This window comes from Ceratotherium simum, chromosome 5 (genome assembly GCF_057802395.1).
Source record: "Ceratotherium simum simum isolate JZ-2026a chromosome 5, ASM5780239v1, whole genome shotgun sequence".
NCBI classification, from domain to species: Eukaryota; Metazoa; Chordata; class Mammalia; order Perissodactyla; family Rhinocerotidae; genus Ceratotherium; species Ceratotherium simum.
The window spans coordinates 14,464,061-14,473,362 of NC_141904.1; the positions used below are offsets into that span (position 1 = coordinate 14,464,061).

The window sequence follows — 9,302 nt, forward strand, 5'->3', positions numbered from 1 at the left end:
AAAATACTGAACTGCAATTTAAAATGATATAGATAGAGCTGACCTTGAACAGTCTTAATACATAGTGTTAAGAGAAAAAACCTGATCATATGTTTAAATATATGCATCCTCATTTAAATATATGTATGCATGCACACACACACATTCAATAAACTCTTATCAGTGATTATAAACTTGGGAGGGACTGGCATTGGCCCTTGGGTTAGTTGGCACTTTCTATATGTATTTTTCTGTGTGATTTGAAGATTTTACAATAAGTCTACACTATTTTTTTATTTAAAAAACAATTTCAGAAAAGAAAAGATAATATCGACTGGTAGGATACTACAAAAGGATATAAAGAAGAAAAATCAGCTGTAACCCCATCATTAAGAGAAAACCTCTGTTGACAATTTAATGTAAATCTTTTCAGCTCCTTTTCTTTGCATAACTAATTTTTTAACCTAGTTGAGATACAGACTGAACAGTATTCAAATTCCGTTTATCCTCCTTTTTCACTTTAACTTTCTCTAGAAGTTATCTAGTCTGGAATTCTTCCTCTTCCATTGAAGACACTATCTTCCTTCAGGCTCCGCCTCTGGGTCAAAGTAAACGCCACTAGCTCCCGAAGGACTCTCCCCCCAGGGCACAGGAATGGCCTTGCAGGAGCCACTGTCTCCTGGTGCTGTGAGCCTCCGACTACTTTGGGGCACATGAGAAGGCTGGGGATCTGACTAGGAGGCTGGCGAGCCCCTGGCTGTGGCTGACCTTGATTGTTGAAAAGAACTACTCAAAAGACAACAATTAGTTAAAGAAGTATCCCCACGGTGACGCTGAGGCGAGGCTGGGCTCTGCTGCTGCCGGGAATCAGGACCCACTCAGAAGAACTTTGCTCCTTTCACCCGGGTTGCAAGGCAGTGCCAGCCGGAATGAGGGAGTTTTCTGCCCAACGTGCTCTCCGTGCTCTCCGCAGTGAGGATACCCGACCCTTGAGCCTAGTTCAATGGGGAGAGTGTTTACTTAGACACCAAGACCAAATCCACACCTCTGGTTTAGAAAGAACCCTTGAACAACGCTTCCGTAGACGTAAACAATGACCAGCAGGAGCAGGCCAAGCTTAGGCGTGGCTCTTAGCCTGAACACTGCTCGCAGCGTCCTCCCGCGCCCAAGGTGCGCCTGCGCAGAACTGTGTCTGCGCTGGGTGAGCAGAGCCGGGCGTGAGTGAGCAGGCCTTTGAGTCCGAGGACCAGCAGTTGGATTTAACCTAATAGTGATCTTGCACAGTATGGGATAAGAATTCATTGATAAATTTATAACCAGGGCCAGGCCCGTGGCTAGTGGTTAAGTTCACGTGCACCTTTGGGGGCAGGGTTCTCAGGTTCCAATCCCAGGAGCAGACCTACGCAGCACTCCTCAAGCCAGGCTGTGGCGACATCCCACATACAAAATAAAGGAGGATGGGCATGGATATTAGCTCAGGGCCAATCTTCCTCACACACACACAAAAAAATTGCAACCAGAGGAAATGAATATTTAGTATACAAGAGTCAAGAAGGAGACAGAGCGGCGCGCGGGGGCTCGCCCTGCGTGTCGCCCTTCCGCGCCTCGCCAGGACAACGGGGGCGGGGTGTGGGGACCCGGAGGGGCCTCCCCGCGGTGCAGGCGCCGGAGAGAGTCGGGGCGGGGCGGCCGGGAGCGGGTGTCAGGGCCCGGGTCCCCACTCCCTGCAGGCGGCCTGGCGGGCGGCATCGAGATTTGCATCGCTTTCCCCGCCGAATACGTGCAGACGCAGCTGCAGCTGGACGAGCGCTCGCACCCCCCGCGCTACCGGGGCATCGGGGACGGCGTACGGCAGACTGTCCGCAGCCATGGCGTCCTGGGCCTGTACGGAGGCCTCAGCTCCCTCCTCTACGGCTCCAGCCCCAAGGCGGCAGTTGGGGATGTTCGAGTTCCTCCGCAACCACATGCGGGACGCCCAGGGACGGCTGGACAGCACACGCAGGCTGCTGTGCGGCCTGGGTGCCGGCGTGGCCGAGGCCGTGATGGTCGTGTGTCCCGTGGAGACCATTAAGGTGAAGTTCATCCATGACCAGACCTCCTCCAACCCCAAATACAGAGGATTCCTCCGTGGGGTCAGAGAGATGGTGCGGGGAACAAGGGCTGAAGGGGACGTACCAGGGCCTCACAGCCACCGTCCTGAAGCAGGGATCCAACCAGGCCATCCGCTTCTTTGTCATGACGTCTCTGCAACTGGTACAGAGCGGACAACCCCAGCAAGCCCATGAACCCGCTGATCACTGGAGTGTTTGGAGCTATTGCAGGTGCTGCCAGTGTCTTTGGGAACACTCCTCTGGATGTGATCAAGACCCGGATGCAGGGCCTGGAGGCACACAAATACCAGAACACGTGAGACTGCAGCTTGCAGATCCTGAGGCGTGAGGGGCTCAAGGCATTCTACAAGGGCGCCATCCCCCGCCTAGGCCGGGTCTGCCTGGATGTGGCCATTGTGTTCGTCACCTGCGATGAGGTGGTGAAGCTGCTCAACAAAGTGTGGAAGACTGACTGAGCCCCGAGGGTCTGCATGGGGGCTGCCCCCAGGCACCTCCAGACCAGCCCCCACCGCCCTCTCCTCACGATTCCAGTGCAGTCACGCCAAAAGGCCCCCTTCCCCTGTCCCTTGCACTCCGTGGCCTGGGTCTGTCCCTTGTGGCCGTCAAGTTTACACGTCCCATAGTGCCGTGTGACCCCTGTGGTCTGTGTGACACTGTTGTGTCCATGAGTCTGGCTGAGGCTGGGTGACCCTCTTGTCTGTGAATCTGTGCCCACTTCTCCATGTGCTTACTCATGAGCCGTGTGCCTGTTTCATGTTTTGTGTCACATGACCCTATGCCCCACTTCCCAGCACGCCCATGTGGCCTGGGTCCACGGCCCTGTACCCAGGGCCCTGTCCCAGCCTGGTGCCTTCCACCCAGCATGGGCACCCGCCGCAGCCTGCCATAACTGCCTCTGGGCCTCAGCCTGGCCTCACTGCATTCCAGGGGCTGCGTGCCCCCTGCTTCTCCCACCACTGGCCTTAACTGGTCCTCGAGCCCTTCCTCTGCCTGGGACAGGGTGGCACCTACCACGCAGGACCACCCTCCCATGGCAGAATAAACTGGATCCTGTCACAGCAAAATAAAAAAGAAGGAGACAGAAACATTATAGAACTGAAAAGGAAAGTTACCAAGAAGGTAAAGTGTTTTAAAATCCCTTTCCAGTAAAGTAAAATCCCTTTCCAGTACATTTTGCTATATATATATATAGCAATATATATTATGCAATATATATATCAAATTACTATGTTGTACACCATATATTAATACAATGTCCTGTGTCAATTGTATCTCAATAAAACTAGGGAAAAATAAAAAATAAAATCCGTTTCCATAAAGTAAAATGGTTCTCTGCCCTCCCAATCTAGACCCTAAAAGATTTTAGAGGTTCCTTTAGCAAACATGCCTGTTGGGTTATACATGAACACTACTGCAGTAATTGTCTTTGGAATGGCCAAGGTCTTCATGGTTAAGGTCCAGACCTGCCACCCCTTCACATCCCCAGCTCTTGTATCACAGTGAGGAGCTTCATAAATGTTTTTGGCTGATGGCAAAGCCATTGAGTTTCTGTAGTCAAATCTGATTATTCCCCCAAAGGAGTGAGGAAAACTCACAAATAACCCAAAATAATTGGCTCCATGAATATATTTGGTTTTGAAGTATAGTGATAATTTTATGGTAAATTAGTCTTTGTATTCACTTTATTAGTAGTTTTTGAGCATGACTTAATTAGTTAATCCAGGAATCTGCCCTCTCACTAAGGAAAATACAAGTGTCCCTAGAGGTTCCTTCCAATAGAAACTTCCTCCTGCCCCCTTGGGCAAATATTCTCAAAGGGCTTTGACATTGGAACAAACTGAAAGGAGGGGTGTGACCTTTGGTCTCAGTGGGCTAAGAATGGGGTAGAGCTCTAAAGACCAAAGGGAACTCATTATGCATGTATTAAACTCAAAAGGGGACACTGGGATCCAATTCTTTCATTAAATTATTTATTTAACAAACATTTGCTGAGCATGCAGTGTGTTTCACGCACTGTACTAGATGATTGCACATGTTCATTTTATTCCACAGATGAGGACAAATTCAGAAAGTTTCAAGAAACTTGCTAAATGTCACACAGCAAGGCCAAGAGGGCTAGGATTCAAGCCCCTGTGTCCTGATTCCAGTTCTAGTGCTTTATTTACTATTCCACAGTTGACTCCAAGGCTTGCCCACACCCAGTTTCAGGCATAAATTGAAAGAAAGAAAAAAACAGACTCTTTTTAAACAGATGAGGTTGACTTAAAAAGTAGAACTAACTTTATTTCAACTAAGTGAGTATTAAAACTTATTTATAGTTCCTGAGAACATAGTGCTGGTAGGGGTGGAGACTGGAAGGGAGAGAGACTTCTCAGGAGAGAATGAATGGGGACACACACACCTCAACACACACAGAACAGATCTCCCTCCCTGGATCAGAGGGGATGAACCTCAAACAGCCAATAGAAAGCTGATGGTTGAGGTGTTTGGAATGAATAAGGTAAACAGGCAGATTCTTGGCTGCAAGTGAAAGAAACCCAACTCTGCTAGCTTAGACAACCACAGAAAAGAGCCTCAAGGGCAACTGCAACTAAGACTGGCTCTAAGACTGGCTCGCTGTCTTTTTCCCCTTCGTTCCCATGTCTGTGCATCTCTCTATATGTTCCTACAAGTGAATGGAAAAATAGCTCTTGGCAATTTTCAGACCTCATCTCCTAACTACCCCACCCAAGAACTTCACTCCTTCCCTTGGTGTCAGTTCAAACATTCTGGTGCAGGACTGGCAGGGTGGGGAGGCAGGAGATGGAGGCAGCCAGTGGCTTTGATTATCCAGAAAAAATGGGGAGATACGAGCCTGCAATGGAAACATTAAGTATCCTCCACATGGAGTTATAATTCTAATTGGCCTCTGTTCTTTCTGGTATAATTGCATTATTGTTTCCACAAATTCAGAAAAGATGTGGATGAAATAGGAGGTTAATAAGCTCAATTGTATCCCTCATCTACATTAACAGCATCTTCATTTTCTTAAAGGGTGTATTCTATTGATTAGCTTTTATGCCTATTAGCTTTTGAGGGACTGTGACATATGGAAATTTGAGTATGCTCATCATCTCTGATAACCATGCTAGATTTTTCTGTAGATTTTTTCTTTCTACATTGACTCTTACCTTCTATTTCTGTTCTGTGGCCCATTAACAAGAATAACTCCAAAGATTTAAATATAACATTTCAGAATTGATTAAGCATTGTATACCCTAGTAGATAGATTCAAACCAATGTTTGTTTGCAAAAGAATTCATTGGAGCCCCAGATTTGCATTGTTTTCTCTCACTTAGCATAGATAAAGAAAAACGGCCCAAACTGGGGTGGTGGTGGGGGCTAGATGGACTCTGCCTTATCAAGCACCCTGTGACTTTGGTCCTTTAGTCATTTAAATTTCCATTTCATTCTTTCTAAAATGGATATTACCTACTTAACAGGGATATTGGAAAGAGTAGAGACAACAGATGCTTAGCACAGGGTGTGAGAGGCTTAGTAAATGGTGCTTACTGATTTTGGCCAAAGCCATTCTCCTACAGATGCCCTGAGAGATCTTTATCCTGGTTTGGGAGGACTCAACAGTGCTCCACTACACGCTTACCTGCTCACGGTGCACAGAAAGCCATCAATCACCAGTTTACCGGGATCTTCCCTCTCTGAGCCCAAATTGCCCTGCACGGCTCACGGTCCATTTGATCTTCCTATTGCACTGCCGTAGGACATGTCTTGCATTGTTAACTCAGACTATTAACTCCCACATTGTTCAATGTTTCCATATCTGTTGCCAAACTGACCTCATTTCCTGCCAAGCTAACCTCATTTCCGTTTTTGATAGGGTTACTAAACTGGGTGGGTTCCAAGAATACTGCAGACATGGTATATCTGGGTTCTGCAAGGGGGATGATAAGGTCCCGTGGTCTCTCTGTGGCCACAATGGCCAAAAAAAGTGGGAGACAGGGTAAATAGCAGGAGTCATAACTGGCTGAACAATTCCTCCCAAAGCCCTTTGATCACACCAAGAAGGATAAGTCGGGTTGTGGGAAGCAGGAAGGTACAGAGAGGTTAACCTGGGAATGAGAAGAACTGATGTCGTCATGAAAGACATCCTCCAAGATCTAGAGTAGGAAGCCCATTCAGGTAGCAAATATTTATTGAGTGCCTGTGCACAGCACTGTATAAGGCTCTGGGGATAGAAGAGAACAAAACAGACAAGACTTCTGTCTTTTTTGGAGCTTACATTCTACTGTGGCGGAGAGAGACAACACACAAATCATTTGGAAATTTCTAAAACTGATAAGCGTTACCAAGAAAATAGCATGACTTGGAGGAGGAGAGGGGTGTTCCTTCAGGTGTGGAAGTCTAGTGATCTAAAGAATGAGTAGCCAGCTGTGTGAACTTCTGGGCCCACAGCAATCTAGGCCGAGGGAACAGCAAAGGCAAAGGCCCTAAAATGACAATGTGCTTGGTGTATGTAAGGTCTACAAGGAAAAGCAGGTCCTGGTAGCTGAAATGAAGGGAACACGGTACAGAGGGACAAGGAGTGGACCCTTTAGGGAAGAGCCTCCCCAATGATGTGCCCCAGGGGGATTCACACGGGCCCAGCTGTTGATCCCCTCAGCCCTCAAGTCAGCAGAAGTGGGGGCCGGCCCCGCGGCTTAGCGGTTAAGTGCGAGCACTCCGATGCTGGCGGCCAGGGTTCGGATCCCGGGCGCGCACCGACGCACTGCTTCTCCGGCCATGCTGAGGCTGCGTCCCACGTACAGCAACTAGAAGGATGTGCAGCTATGACATACAACTATCTACTGGGGCTTTGGGGGAAATTAAATAAATAAATAAAATTTAAAAAAAAAAAAAGTCAGCAGAAGTAAGGCCTGGGGCAGCCTGATTTTCTCCCTACAAACATCATCAACTTGGACTGCAAAAGTTCATCTACTTACCCCAGCATTCCCTGCACAGATGATCATTTCCTTCACGTTCCATGATGTGGAAAGTTGGGAAGTGCTGATGTAGGTTTTCGTAGGTTTTAAACACTTTAAATTTTAACTCCTGTGTAGTTCCAAAGGGCAAAATTAGAACCATTACCTAGAAAATACAGAGAAAGAGATGTACTTCAAAACAAGGGAGAACTTTAAAAACTATTGGAACCATCCGATGATGGAATGGGTTGCCTCAAAAAATAGTCTGGTAGGAAGAGGAAAATATACATATTGTATAGGAAGACTCACTATTATAAAGATGTCAATTCACAATAAATTCATGTATACATTTAACATAACCAGGATCAAAACATCAAGTTTTTTTATCTAGACAATTTTAAAATTTATATTCCAAGAATATCTGGGAAAATTCTGAAAAAAAAGGGAGATCACCTCTTCTAGGTATGAAACTTATTAAACACAGAATAATTAAAACAGTATAGGGCCGGCCCTGTGGCTTAGCGGTTAAGTGCATGCGCTCCGCTGCTGGCGGCCTGGGTTCGGATCCCAGGCGCGCACCGACGCACCACTTCTCTGGCCAGCAACTAGAAGGATGTGCAGCTATGACATACAACTATCTACTGGGGCTTTGGAGGGAAAAAATAAATAAATAAAATCTTTAAAAAAAAAAAACAGTATAGTACAGGAACATGACTAGGCAGATAGATCAATGAAACAAAAGTAAAAGCCCAGAAATATATATGTGTAAAATTTAATATATAATTTATGTACATAAATATTATAAAGATGGTATTCTAAATCAGTTGAGAAAAGATGGATTATTCAATAAAAGGTGTTGGGGAAACTGGAGAGAAATCTGGAAAAAAATAAAATTGGATCACTACCTCAGACTTTATAGCAAAATAAATTCCAGGTGGAGGAAAGGTTGAAATGTGAAAAGTGAAAGAACAAAGGTCCTAGAAGAAAACATGAGAGAATTTTTTCTTTTCTTTTTGATGAGGAAGATTAGCCTAACATCCGTGCCTATCTTCCTCTATTTTGAATATGGGATGCTGCCACAGCATGGCTTGATGTGTGATGCATAGGTCTGCGCCTGGGATCCAAACCCGTGAACCCTAGGTCCCCAAAGCAGAGCATTCGAACTTAACCACCATACCATCAGGCTGGCCCCGAGAATTTTTGTGTATGTACAATCTTGCTGTGGACAAGCCTTCCTCAGTATGATACAACAAACGGACGAATAAATAAATAAAACAAGAAACTAAAAAAAAGAAAATACAGTACTACTAAATTCCAGCGGTTTTTTTGTCCCAGCTTTACTGAAGTATGAATGAAAATTGAAATGGTATATATTTAAGGTGTACAAGGTGATGTTTTGATATACATATACATTGTGAAATGATTACCACAATCAAGCCAATTAATATATCCATCACCTCATCTAGTTACTATTCTGTTCGGTGGCGGTGAGAACCCTTGAGATCTAATCTCTTAGCAAATTTCAAGTATACATTTTTTTTTTTAATAGTTTTTTATTTATTTATTTTTCCCCCAAAGCCCCAGTAGATAGTTGTATGTCACAGCTGCACATCCTTCTAGTTGCTGTATGTGGGACGCGGCCTCAGCATGGCCGGAGAAGCGGTGCATCGGTGGGAGCCCGGGATCCGAACCCAGGCCACCAGTAGCGGAGTGCGCGCACTTAACTGCTAAGCCACGGGGCCGGCCCAACAATACATTATTATTAACTCTAGTCACCATACTATACATTAAGTGTCCAGAACTTACTCATCTTAAAACTGAAAATTTGTACCCTTTGACTAACATCTCCCCATTTCCCCCTGACCCCCAGCCTCTAGTAATCACCATTCCACTCTCTGTTACTGTGTGTTCCACTTTTTTAGATTCTACATAAAAGTGAAATCATGCAGTATTTGTCTTCCTGTGTCTGGCTTATTTCACTTGAACTCACTAAATTCAACTATTTAAAAAATATTTTTAGGGCCGGCCCCATGGCTTAGCAGTTAAGTGCGCACGCTCTGCTGCTGGCGGCCCGGGTTCGGATCCCAGGCGCGGGCCGACGCACCGCTTCTCCGGCCATGCTGAGGCTGCATCCCACATACAGCAACTAGAAGGATGTGCAGCTATGACATACAACTATCTACTGGGGCTTTGGGGGAAAAATAAATAAATAAAATTTTAAAAAATATTTTTAGGGCCAGCCCCGTGGCTTAGT

The 9,302-nt window shown here is 45.9% G+C and overlaps 1 pseudogene; it reads left to right on the forward strand.

Annotated features, from left to right (window-relative positions):
- The first annotated feature begins 1,725 nt into the window (after positions 1 to 1,725).
- On the forward strand, positions 1,726 to 2,925 carry LOC101392841 (tricarboxylate transport protein, mitochondrial pseudogene; annotated as a pseudogene).
- The last annotated feature ends 6,377 nt before the right edge of the window (positions 2,926 to 9,302 follow it).